General features: G+C 39.6%; 1 pseudogene; it reads right to left on the reverse strand.

The window, feature by feature from the left end:
- Positions 1-8,150: 8,150 nt before the first annotated feature.
- LOC131503778 (elongation factor 1-alpha 1-like) lies at positions 8,151-9,891 on the reverse strand (annotated as a pseudogene).
- Between the last annotated feature and the right edge of the window lie 3,924 nt (positions 9,892-13,815).

The following is a 13,815-nucleotide window of genomic DNA, read 5'->3' on the forward strand; positions in this document are numbered from 1 at the left end:
AACCGGTATGCATCTTGCATTCTCCTCTCTATGAGGCAGTACAGCCTAACACTCGAAGCATGATCTCTGTTGTTAGATACATGTAAGTCTGAGTTCCAGCTCCATCCTTTTATTTTTTTTAATTTTTAAATTTTTTTAAAATTTACATCCAAATTAGTTAGCATATAGTGAAACAATGATTTCAGGAGTAGATTCCTTAATGCCCCTTACCCATTTAGCCCATTCCCCCCTCCACAACCCCTCCAGTAACCCTCAGTTTGTTCTCCAGATTTATGAGTCTCTTCGGTTTTGTCCCCCTCCCTGTTTTTATATTATTTTTGTTTCCCTTCCTTTATGTTCATCTGTTTTCTCCCTTAAAGTCCTCATATGAGTGAAGTCATAGGATTTTTGTCTTTCTCTGACTAATTTCACTTAGCATAATACCCCCCAGTTCCATCCACGTAGTTGCAAATGGCAAGATTTCATTCTTTTTGATTGCTGAGTAACACTCCATTGTATATATATACCACATCTTCCTTTTCCATTCATACATCGATGGACATTTGGCTCCATACTTTGGCTCTTGTTGATAGTGCTGCTATAAACATGGGGGTGCATGTGTCCCTTTGAAACAGCACACCTGTATCCCATGGACAAATGCCTAGTAGTGCAATTGCTGGGTCATAGGGTAGTTCTATTTTTAGTTTTTTGAGGAACCTCCATACTGTTTTCCAGAGTGGCTGCACCAGCTTGCATTCCCACCAACAATGCAAAAGAGATCCTCTTTCTCCACATCCTCACCAACATCTGTTGTTGCCTGAGTTGTTAATGTTAGCCATTCTGACAGGTGTAAGGTGGTATCTCATTGTGGTTTTGATTTGTAGTTCCCTGATGATGAGTGATGTTGAGCATTTTTTCATGTGTCGGTTGGCCATCTGGATGTCTTCCTTGGAGAAGTGTCTATTCATGTCTTTTGTCCATTTCTTCACTGGATTATTTGTTTTTTGGGTGTTGAGTTGGATAAGTTCTTTATAGATTTTGGATACTAACTCTATCTGATATGTCATTTGCAAATATCTTCTCCCATCCTGTCAGTTGTCTTTTAGTTTTGCTGATTGTTTCCTTTGCTGTGCAGAAGCTTTTTATTTTGATGAGGTCCCAGTAGTTCATTTTTGCTTTTGTTTCCCTTGCCTCCAGAGACATGTTGAGTAAGAAGTTGCTGCGGCCAGGATCAAAGAGGTTTTTGCCTGCTTTCTCCTCAAGGATTTTGATGGCTTCCTGTCTTACACTTAAGTCTTTCATCCACGTTGAGTTTATTTTTGTGTATGGTGTGAGAAAGTGGTCCGGGTTCATTTTTCTGCATGTCGCTGTCCAGTTTTCTCAGCACCACTTGCTGAAAAGACTGTCTTTATTCCATTGGATATTCTTTCCTGCTTTATCAAAGATTAGTTGGCCATACGTTTGTGGGTCCATTTCTGGGTTCTCTATTCTGTTCCATTGAACTGAGTGTCTGTTCTTGTGCCAATACCATACTGTCTTGATGAATACAGCTTTGTAGTATAGCTTGAAGTCAGGGATTGTGATGCCTCCTGCTTTGGTTTTCTATTTCAAGATCGCTTTGGCTATTTGGGGTCTTTTCTGGTTCCATACAAATGTTAGGATTATTTGTTCTAGCTCTGTGAAGAATGCTGGTGTTACTTTGATAGGGATTGCATTGAATATGTAGATTGCTTTGGGTAGTATTGACATTTTAACAGTATTTGTTCTTCCTATCCAGGAGCATGGAATCCTTTTCCATTTTTTTGTGTCTTCTTCAATTTCTTTTATAAGCTTTCTATAGTTTTCAGTGTATAGATTTTTCACCTCTTTGGTTACATTTATTCCTAGGTATTTTATGGTTTTTGGTGCAACTGTAAATGGGATCGATTCCTTGATTTCTCTATCTGTTGCTTCATTCTTGGTGTATAGGAATGCAACCGATTTCTGTGCATTGATTTTATATCATGCAACTTTGCTGAATTCATGAATCTATTCTAGCAGTTTTGTGGTGGAATCTTTTGGATTTTCCACATAGAGTATCATGTCATCTGTGAAGAGTGAAAGTTTGACCTCCTCCTGGCTGATTTGGATGCCTTTATTTCTTTGTGTTGTCTGATTGCAGTGGCTAAGACTTCCAATATTATGTTGAATAACAGTGGTGAGAGTGGACATCCCTGTCTTGTTCCTGACCTTAGGAGGAAAGCTCTCAGTTTTTCCCCATTGAGGAGGATATTAGCATTGGGTCGTTCATATATGGCTTTTATAATCTCGAGGTATGCTCCTTCTATCCCTACTTTCTTGAGGGTTTTTATCAAGAAAGGATGCTGTATTTTGTCAAATGCTTTCTCTGCATCTATTGAGAGGATCATATGGTTCTTGTCCTTTCTTTTATTGATGTGATGAATCCCATTGTTTTGCATATATTGAACCACCCCTGCATCCCAGGTATAAATCCTGCTTGGTTGTGGTGAATAAGTTTTTTGATGTATTGTTAGATCCGGTTGGCTAATATCTTGTTGAGGATTTTTGCATCCATGTTCATCAGGGAAATTGGTCTATAGTTCTCCTTTTTAGTGTGGTCTCTGTCTGGTTTTGGAATCAAGGTAATGCTGGCTTCATGGAAAGAGTTTGGAAGTTTTCCTTCCATTTCTATTTTTGGGAACAGTTTCAAGAGAATAGGTGTTAACTCTTCCTTAAATGTTTGGTAGAATTCGCGTAGAAAGCCATCTGGCCCTGGACTCTTGTTTTTGGCAGATTTTTGATTACTAATTCGATTTCCTTACTGGAAATCTGTCCAAATTTTCTATTTCTTCCTGTTTCAGTTTTGGTAGTGTATACGTTTTTAGGAATTTGTCCATTTCTTCCAGATTGTCCATTTTATTGGCATATAATTGCTCATAATATTCTCTTATTATTGTTTTTATTTCTGTGTTGTTGGTTGTGATCTCTCCTCTTTCATTCTTGATTTTATTTATTTGGGTCCTTTCCTTTTTCTTTTTGATCAAACTGGCCAGTGGTTTATCAATTTTGTTAATTCTTTCAAAGAACCAGCTTCTGGTTTCATTGATCTGTTCTACTGTTTTTTGGGTTTTTTTTTTTTTTTTTTTTTTGCTTTCAATAGCATTAATTTCTGCTCTAATCTTTATTATTTCCTGTCTTCTGCTGGTTTTGGGTTTTATTTGCTGTTCTTTTTTCCAGCTCCTTAAGGCGTAAGGTTAGGTTGTGCATCTGAGACCTTTCTTCCTTCTTTCGGAAGACCTGGATTGCTATATACTTTCCTCTTATGACCACCTTTGCTGCGTCCCAGAGGTTTTGGGTTGTGGTGTTATCATTTTCATTGACTTCCATATACTTTTTAATTTCCTCTTTAACTGCTTGGTTAGCCCATTCATTCTTTAGTAGGATGTTCTTCAGTCTCCAAGTATTTGTTGCCTTTCCAAATTTTTTCTTGTGGTTGATTCCGAGTTTCATAGTGTTGTGGCCTGAAAATATGCACGGTATTATCTCGATCTTTTTGTACTTACTTAGGGCTGATTTGTGTCTCGGTATGTGATCCATTCTGCAGAATGTTCCATGTGCACTGGAGAAGAATGTATATTCTGCTGCTTTAGGATGAAATGTTTTGAATGTATCTGTTAAGTCCATCTGGTCCAGTGTGTCATTCAAAGCCATTGTTTCCTTGTTGATTTTTTGATTAGATGATCTGTCCATTGCTGTGAGTGGGGTGTTGACATCTCCTACTATTATGGTATTACTATCAATGAGTTTCTTTATGTTTGTGATTGATTTAAATATTTGGGTGCTGCCACATTTGGTGCACAAATATTTACAACTGTTAGGTCTTCTTGGTGGATAGACCCCTTGATTATGATATAATGCCCTTCTGCATCTCTTGATACAGTCTTTATTTTAAAGTCTAGATTGTCTGATATAAGTATGGCTTCTCCAGCTTTCTTTTGTTGACCATTAGCATGATAGATGGTTCTCCATCCCCTTATTTTCTATCTGAAGGTGCCTTTAGGTCTAAAGTGGGTCTCTTGTAAACAGCATATAGATGGATCTTGTTTTCTTATCCATTCTGTTACCCTATGTCTTTTCATTGGAGCATTGAGTCCATTAACGTTTAGAGTGAATACTGAAAGATATGAATTTATTGCCATTATGATGCTTGTAGAGGTGGAGTTTCTGGTGGTGTTCTCTGGTCCTTTCTAATCTTTTACTGCTTTTGGTACACACACACACACATATGTTTCCATCTTTTCTCCCCTCAGAATGTCCCCCTTAAAATTTCTTGCAGGGTTAGTTTAGTGGTCACAAACTCCTTTAATTTTTGTTTGTCTGGGAAACTTTTTATCTCTTCTTCTATTTTGAATGACAGCCTTGCTGGATAAAGAATTCTTGGCTGCATTTTTTCTGATCCAGCACACTGAATATATGCCACCACTCCTTTCTGGCCTGCCAAGTTTCTGTGGATAGGTCTGCTGCAAACCTGTCCTGCCTTCCCTTGTAGGTTAAGGACTTTTTTCCCTTGCTGCTTTCATGATTCTCTCCTTTCCTGAGTATTTTGTGAATTTGACTATGATATGCTTTGTTGATGGTAGGCTTTTGTTGAATCTAATGGGGGTCCTCTGTGCTTCCTAGATTTTGATGTCTGTGTCTTTCCCCAGGTTAGGAATGTTTTCCACCTTGATTTGCTCACATAACCCTTCTACCACTATTTCTCTCTCTTCCTCTTCTGGGACCCCTATGATTCTGATGTTGTTCCTTTTTAATGAGTCACTGATTTCTCTAATTCTTAAATCGTTCTCTTTTGCCTTGATCTCCCTCTTTTTTTCTTCTTTGTTATTCTCTGTAAGTTTGTCCTCTATATTGCTGATTCTCTGTTCTGCCTCGTCCATCCTTGCCGCCATGGCATCCATCCATGATTACAGCTCAGTTATAGCATTTTTAATTTCATTCTCATTATTACTTCTTTTATCTCTGCAGAATGTAATTCTAACCTATTTTGGACTCCAGCTAGTATTCTTATTATTGTGATTCTAAATTCTAGTTCAGACATCTTGCTTGTATCTTTGTTGGTCAAATCCCTGGCCGTCGTTTCTTCGTGCTCTTTCTTTTGGGGTGAATTCCTTCGTTTTGTCATTTTGAAGGGAGAAAAGGAATTAATGAGGTAGAAAAATTGAAATTAAAAAAATTAAAATAAAAAAGCATTAAAATTAAAAATTAAAAACTCACACACACACACAAAATTGAATAGATGATGCTAGATCCTAGGTGTGTTTTGGTCTGGGTGTTTAAAGTGGTTTGACAGATTAGACAAAAAAAGGGGGGGGGAGGAAAAAAAAAGAAATCATTTGAGAATTTGAAAAAATGAATACACTGAAGTCGACCAAAATGAGATGATGGGGGTAAAATAGAATTTGAAAAAATATACACAAAAGTAAAGAATATAGTAGAAAAAAATTTAAAGAAAAACATTTGTAATAAAAATTAAAAGTATGACTTTTTAATTTTCTGTATTTAAGAAAAAAGAAATGAAAAAGAGAAAAAAGAACAAAAAAGAAAGAAATCGTTTGAAAATTTGAAAAAAGCGAATACACTGTAGTAGACTAAAATAAGATGATGGAAGCAAAATAGAATTTGAAAAAATTTACATAAAAGCAAAAATATATAGTAATGAAAATTAAATAAGAATATTTTTAATGGAAACTGAAAGTAAAAATGAAGTTTTTCTCTTTCTGCATTCAAAAAAAAGAAAAGAAACAAAAAAGAGAAAAAAGAAAGGAAAAAAAGGAAATTGCAAATTTGAAAAGGTGAGTACACTGAAGTAGACTAAAATAAAATGATGGAAGCAAGGTAGAATTTGAAAAAAATTACACAAAATAAAAAATATAGTAATAAAAATTAAAGAAAGATATTTTTAATAAAAATTGAAAATAAAAGTGAATTTTTTCTTTCTGTATTCAAGGAGAAGTGTAAAAGAGAAAAAAAAATGAAAGAAAATTGAATAGGTGGACCTAACAGATTGAAGTAGGACTGAAATCACTTTGTTAAAGTCAGTCTATGTAGCGCTTTATAGTCCCTAAACTAAGCCGATAGTGAAACTTGTGTTCTTGAAGGTCAAAGTTGGCCCAGTTGGGCTGGGCTCAGTGTAACAGCTCTGCTCTCCACTAGATGGCGCTGCTAGCCTACTGGGGTGGATTCTTGCGGTGCGCATCGGTGGGAGTGGTGAAAATGGCGCCACCCAGCCACCCAGTCTGTTCTCCCAGATCAGCAATTGCACACCGGTCCTCCATCTTCAGCTCTCATCCACTCCCTGCTTTTCCACTCTCCGTCACCAGGCCCCAGGCAGTACCTCTCTCCCAAGTTTTGTCTCAGATGTGGCTGTTTTCCCCAGACCCTTACTTCTGAAGGACTGTGGCTTTGACCCGCTCCGCCCCTCTGCGGGAGGGTCTCACCAAGCAGTGGCCGAATCAGCAACGGCTGAATATCAGCTGCACCCAGTAACGTTTGCTGGACCCTGCTGTTGCTGGTGCCCCCAGACTGTGGCCTGGTGCCATCCCACCCCCCAAAAAGATCGCGAGATAGGATAGCCTCAGGGTTTCAGGGAACAGGGAAAATCGCAACACACATCTGGCACCAGGCTTCACCCTCAACAACCTTGCCCCAGCACCAGCGAATGTGGCTGCCTTCCGGGGTCTGCTGGAACAAGCAGTGGCACCGCTTTTCCCTGTGTGGCCCAAGGACCTCCCAGACCCCACTCTTTTCCTGGGGATTCTCCCCTTCCCACCAGAGCACCACCAGGTATCGAGCTGCATAATTGCAGCCTTTGCGTTCCCCTTGTTTACAGTCTTAATGGAATTTAAACCCTCTCCTTTCTCTTTTCTCCCTTTTTAGTTTAGTCCCTGTGGCTGTTTCCAATTTTCCACTTTCTCTCCAGCTCCTTTTGGGGAGGGGTGCTTTTCCCATATTCTCCCCCTCTCCCAAGTCTCCATCCTCTCTCCACCCACAAAAGTGGTTCCCTACCTTTTGCCGCTTCTCGCTCCCAAGTTCAGCTCTCTGTGCCGTGTGTACCTGCTGAATCATGTGGTTCAGGTTGTGCAGATTGTTGTGTTAATCCTCCAATCAGTTTTCTAGGTGTGTAGGATGGTTTAGTGTTGGTCTGGCTGTATTTCATGAACATGAGACACACCTCCATCGTTTTATTAACCCCAACTGCAGGCAATTTACTTGGGAGTCTCTGAGCCTCCATTTTCATTCCATAAAATGGATGGTTACACCATCTTAAGTTTGAAGGGAATTAAATGAAATTATAAAACTCGTAAATCTTTGAGTCCAGAGCCTGGCACCCATAGTGAATGCTCAATAAATGTTAGCTGAATGGCTTTATGTCCTGATTGTAAACATTCAGAAAATGCAGCAATGTATGATTACAAAAGAAGGAAATGTTAAAATTTTGGCATATGTATCCTTTCAAACTGTGTTTCAATGGATAGGATATTATGTACATTCATTTACAGCCTGCTGTTTTTCTCTTAGTAAGATATTGTTGTGATATTTTGATGTTTCAAACTAGAGATCTGCATCATCTTTTTAAATTATAAGAATGTCAGGGGCACCTGGGTGGTTCAGTCGGTTAAGCGGCCGACTTCAGCTCAGGTCATGATCTCGTAGTCTGTGAGTTCGAGCCTCGTGTCGGGCTCTGTGCTGACTGCTCAGAGCCCGGAGCCTGTTTCGGATTCTGTGTCTCCCTCTCTCTGACCCTCCCCCGTTCATGCTCTGTCTCTCTCTGTCTCAAAAATAAATAAACATTAAAAAAAAATTTTTTTAATTATAAGAACATCAAATACCATGAATAATTTAATCATCTCTCAACAGCTAGGCATTTCCATAGGTTGAACAGGGCACTGAAAACAAATGAAGCAGAATAAAAACTATCAGAATGTATTGTATGTTAGAATAAATATTAGCTCATTAGCTTTTATCTGTTATGTATCTAAATGTGTATTGTGCTGCAATTTAGAATGTATTTCTTAATACAAATAATGTTTTTAAAACATGTGGCAGTCGTCTACTGGAATTTCTTTTTCAGTTTTTTTTTTTTTGTTTTTTTTTTGTTTTTTTTTTTCTCATTAAACTTTTGTTTTAATGGGTCTCAAAATTCTGTGACAGATTTTTGGTCAAAGTTGTTTCCATTAAAAAGTACTGATTTTAAAAACTAATAACTTAAAACTGCCACACACAAAAAAAACAAATGGTCCACAAAACATTCTCCTTTCCTTCTGAAGGTTTTATGATGCATTGTTATCATTAACCAGTCTTTTACTATTAAACTTAAATGGCCAATTGACACAAACAGTTCTGAGACCGTTCTTCCACCACTGATTAAGACTGGGGTGGCAGGTATTGGGGATAATATTCATTTAGCCTTCTGAGCTTTCTGGGCAGACTTGGTGACCTTGCCAGCTCCAGCTGCCCTCTTGTCCACTGCTTTGATGACACCCACAGCAACCGTCTGTCTCATGTCACGAACAGCAAAACGGCCCAGAGGAGGATAGTCAGAGAAGCTCTCAACACACATGGGCTTGCCAGGAACCATATCAACGATTTTAAGAACTTGGGACCATCTTCCAGCTTTTTTCCAGAACGACGGTCAATCTTCTCCTTCAGCTCCGCAAACTTGCAGGCGATGTGAGCTGTGTGACAGTCCAGCACAGGTGCATATCCGGCACTGATTTGGCCTGGATGGTTCAGGATAATCACCTGAGCTGTGAAGCCAGCTGCTTCCATTGGTGGGTCATTTTTGCTATCACCAGCCACATTGCCATGACGAACATCTTTGACAGATACGTTCTTGACATTGAAGCCCACGTTGTCCCCAGGTAGAGCCTCACTCAAAGCTTCATGGTGCATTTCAACAGACTTTACTTCAGTTGTAACATTGACTGGAGCAAAAGTGACCACCATGCCTGGCTTAAGAACACCGGTCTCCACTCGACCCACAGGGACAGTACCAATACCACCAATTTTGTAGACATCCTGGAGGGGCAGACGCAAGGGCTTGTCAGTTGGACGAGTAGGTGGCAGAATGCAATCCAGAGCTTCAAGCAGTGTGGTTCCACTGGCATTGCCATCTTTACGGGTGACTTTCCATCCCTTGAACCAAGGCATATTAGCACTTGGCTCCAGCATGTTGTCACCATTCCAACCAGAAATTGGCACAAATGCTACGGTGTCGGGGTTGTAGCCAATTTTCTTAATGTAGGTGCTGACTTCCTTAACGATTTCCTCGTATCTCTTCTGGCTGTAGGGTGGCTCAGTGGAATCCATTTTGTTAACACCGACAATAAGTTGTTTTACACCCAGTGTGTAAGCCAGAAGGGCATGCTCACGGGTCTGCCCATTCTTGGAGATACCTGCTTCAAATTCGCCAACACCAGCAGCAACGATCAGGACAGCACAGTCAGCCTGAGATGTGCCTGTAATCATATTTTTGATAAAGTCTCTGTGTCCTGGGGCATCAATGATGGTCACATAGTACTTGCTGGTCTCGAATTTCCACAGGGAGATATCAATGGTGATACCACGTTCACGTTCGGCTTTCAGTTTATCCAAGACCCAGGCATACTTGAAGGAGCCCTTTCCCATCTCAGCAGCCTCCTTCTCAAATTTTTCGATAGTTCTTTTGTCGATCCCACCACATTTGTAGATCAGATGACCAGTAGTGGTAGACTTGCCCGAATCTACGTGTCCAATGACGACGATGTTGATATGAGTCTTTTCCTTTCCCATTTTGGTTTAGGTTTAGCGGTGGTTTTCACGACACCTGTGTTCTGGCGGCAAACCCGTTGCGAAAAAAAAAGCTCTTTTTCAGTTTTTAAAGATTACAAATAACCTTCTCGGATATTTCTAGGCACTCGTGTGATTTTTTTCTTTTAGGTTGACCTGCCAGCCATGGATTCCTTTTGGTTTTCTGACAAAAGATAAAGATTCCATCTGATTAAGTTGGTTCCCCCAAACCACTAAGTTAAATGCTTTTTCTGTAGAGAAAAATGCTCAATCTGTTGGCTACATAAGATTTCCATGGCCACGCTAGGGGATTTGGGGCAGCAGAGCCCCAGGAACCACTGGCGGGGACCAGATCCCATCCATCTGCCCTCAATCACCTTCCTCGGGTACTTATATGGGGCTGTCACTGACTTCACATGCTGCTGCAGCTCCTGGGTGAGCTGGTCCTGGTCATGGGAGAGGAATTCCAGGGTCAGGACAATAAATGCCTTCACCACTCGCAGTGCAGAACCAGAGTGGAGTCTCAGGGTGAGTGGCAACCAATTGTATAGTTTAAAAAGTAAATGTTTATTGGGGCGCCTGGGTGGCGCAGTCGGTTAAGCGTCCGACTTCAGCCAGGTCGCGATCTCGCGGTCTGTGAGTTCGAGCCCCGCGTCAGGCTCTGGGCTGATGGCTCGGAGCCTGGAGCCTGTTTCCGATTCTGTGTCTCCCTCTCTCTCTGCCCCTCCCCCGTTCATGCTCTGTCTCTCTCTGTCCCAAAAATAAATAAAAAACGTTGAAAAAAAAATCTTAAAAAAAAAAAAAAGTAAATGTTTATTAAATAAATGGAAAAACAACACTTGATTCAGTATGTGTTTATGCCAGGAATGAGCGCATAGTTGCAACTCTAGCTTCAATGTTATGAAATACAAAGTAAGCTTAAGTACACCAGATTTTTCCAGGGCAAATTCTCAAACAAGTTTAGGGTTTTTTTCCTCAAACCATACTGTTAAGTTTTGGAGTCCAATGATTCAAACCAAATATTAAAGAGTAAAAACAAATAAGAAGTCATTCTCATCAAAAGAACAAAATGAGAAGCCACAGACTGGGAGAAAATATTTGCAAAAGACACATCTGTAAAGGACTGTTATCAAAGTACACAAAGAACTCTGTAAACTCAACAGTAAGAGAACAACTGAATTGAAAAATGGGGCAATGACCTTAAAAGACATACAGGTGGCAAATAAGCATATGAAAATGTGCTCTACATCATATGTCACGAGGGAAATGCAAATTAAAACAATAGAGAGGGAGCACCTGGGTGGCTCATTTGCTTGAGCATCTGACTTTGGCTCAGGTCATGATCTCATGGTTCATGAGTTCAATCCCCACATTGCTGCTGTGAGCACAGAGCCTGCTTTGGAATCTCTGTCCCCACCACCCACCCCACACCTCTCCTGGTCTCTCTCTCACAAATAAACATTTAAAAAATAATAAAATAAGACAACAGTGAGATACCACTACACATCTGTTAGAATAGCGGCAATGCAAAATGGTATGGCCACTTTGCAGACAGTTCAGTTGTTCTTACAAAACTCTTCCCCTACAGTCCAACAATTGATTGTGCTCCTTAGTATTTATCCAAACAGCTGAAAACTTTTATCCACACAGACGCCAACACATGGATGTTTAGAACAGTTTTATTCATAATTTCCAACAGTGGGATTTAACCATGATGTCTGTCAATAGGTGAATGGTTAAGTAAACTGTGGTATAGTTAACAATGGAATATTATTCCTGTAAAGAATATTATTCCTGTAAAGTGCTGTAAAGAAATAAGCTATCAGGGCGCCTGGGTGGCTCAGTCGGTTAAGCGTCCGACTTCGGCTCAGGTCATGATCTCGCAGTCTGTGGGTTCGAGCCCCACGTCAGGCTCTGTGCTGACAGCTCAGAGCCTGGAACCTGTTTCAGATTCTGTGTCTCCCTCTTTCTCTGACCCTCCCCTGTTCATGCTGTCTCAAAAATAAATAAATGTTAAAAAAATTTTAAAAAAAGAAAGAAGCTATCAAGCTCTGAAAAGACATGGAAGAAAACCTAAAGAGATGTTATTAGGTGGAAGAAGCCAATCTGAAAAGGCTGTATACACTAGGATTCCAATTATATGACATTCTAGAAAAGGCATGATGATGGAGACAGTAAAAAGGTCAGTGACTATCAGGGCTTAGGGAAGAGGGAGGGGGAGGGATGAATATGTGCAGCACAGAGGATGTTTAGAGCAGTGAAACTAGTGGGTATGAAACTATAATGGTGGATACATGTTATCAAAAATTTGTCCAGTCCCACAGAATGAACAACCCAAGAATCAACCCTAATGAAATCTGTGGACTTTGGCTGGTAATGATGTGTCAATGTAGGTTCATTTATCTATTGTAATGAATGTACATCTCTGGTGGGAAACATGGATAGAGAGGAACCTATGCATGTAGAGGGCAGGAAGCACATGGGAAACTTCTGTACCTTCTGCTCAATGTTGCTGTAAACCTAAAACGGCTATTAAAAGAAAAAAAAAATATCCTCAGACTTCTACTTCTTGGAAATCTCTGTTCTTAATTCCATTTGTGTCTTCCCATGTTCTTTATGCACAATCAAGCAAATAAATATCTGTATCCCCTCTTACGCAAAGGTAGCCAATCTGTATGCTAATTTTCACCTTAAAACAAGGTGAAATTGTGGGGATATGGTATATGCATCTTTAATTTTATTAGACTGCCTTCCGTACCTAAATTGTTTACTTGTTTGTACAGTTTATTCATTTTTAAGAATTTTTTTAACATTTATTCCTTTTTTGAGAGACAGAGACAGTGTGAGCAGGGGAAGGACAGAGAGTGAGGGAGACACAGAATCTGAAGCAGGCTCCAGGCTCTGACCTATCAGCACAGAGCCTGACACAGAGCTTGAACTCAGAATGGTGGGATCATGACCTGAGCCGAAGCTGGTGGCTCAACCGACTGAGCCACCCAGGCACCCCATGTACAGTTTATTCATTTTTGTATTGAAGTATAATCAACATACAGTGTTATGTTGTTTTCAGATGTACAGTATAATGATTCGAAAATTCTATATATTTCTCAGTGGTCCTCAAGATAAGTACACTCTCAATCCCCTATATCTGTTTCACATGTCCCTCACCCACCTCCCCTCTGGCAACCACCATTTTGTTCTCTGTATTTCAGAGTCTGGTTTTTTTGTTTGTCTCTTTTTGGCTTGTACATTTGCTGTGTTTCTCCAATTGCACATGTCAGTAAAGTCATATGATATTTGTCTTTCTCTGACTCATTTCACTTAGAATTATACCCTCTAGTTAATAAATTGTTGTTTTACCAATTTATATTCACACTCCCACCAGCAATGTCTAAGAATGCCTGTTTCCCCTAAGTCTTGCTGACAGTATGATCAAACTTGTGCATTTTCTGTATACCTAAGAGGTGAAAATGACATCTTAATTAGTTTTAATCTGTATGGAATCAAAACACCAAAGTGTTTCCCTTAGCAATTCCCACAAGGGGACAGAGTACACTGGGACCTGACCCCTCCATTCATTTTTGAGCTTGTCTTATACTTGCTACTGTCCTTTTTCAAACTGCAATGAGCTAAAGCCCATTCAAGGGACTTTTCAGGCAGGCAATTTCATCTAAATACAATTGAATATCATTGTTCCCTTCCCTGTTTTGGTTCCATTTTAGCTTAGGGTTTTGTTTTTGTTTTTGTTTTTTTGGGGTTTTTTTTTTTTTTTGATGCTTTTTAATGGTTTCTTTTTATTTGCCTTTATATCAGTGATCCAAACTTTACATTTATAATAAATTTTCTGATTTTATTTATTGTATGCAAATTATATATACTTTAAGTTTTTAGTTTTAATTCCAGTATAGTTAACATGCAATGTTTTGTTAATTTCAGTTGTCCAATAGAGTGAATCAACAATGCTATACATTACTCAGTGCTTATGATAAGTGCACCTTTTAATCCCCA

The sequence above is a fragment of the Neofelis nebulosa genome, chromosome 2 (genome assembly GCF_028018385.1).
Source record: "Neofelis nebulosa isolate mNeoNeb1 chromosome 2, mNeoNeb1.pri, whole genome shotgun sequence".
NCBI classification, from domain to species: domain Eukaryota; kingdom Metazoa; phylum Chordata; class Mammalia; order Carnivora; family Felidae; genus Neofelis; species Neofelis nebulosa.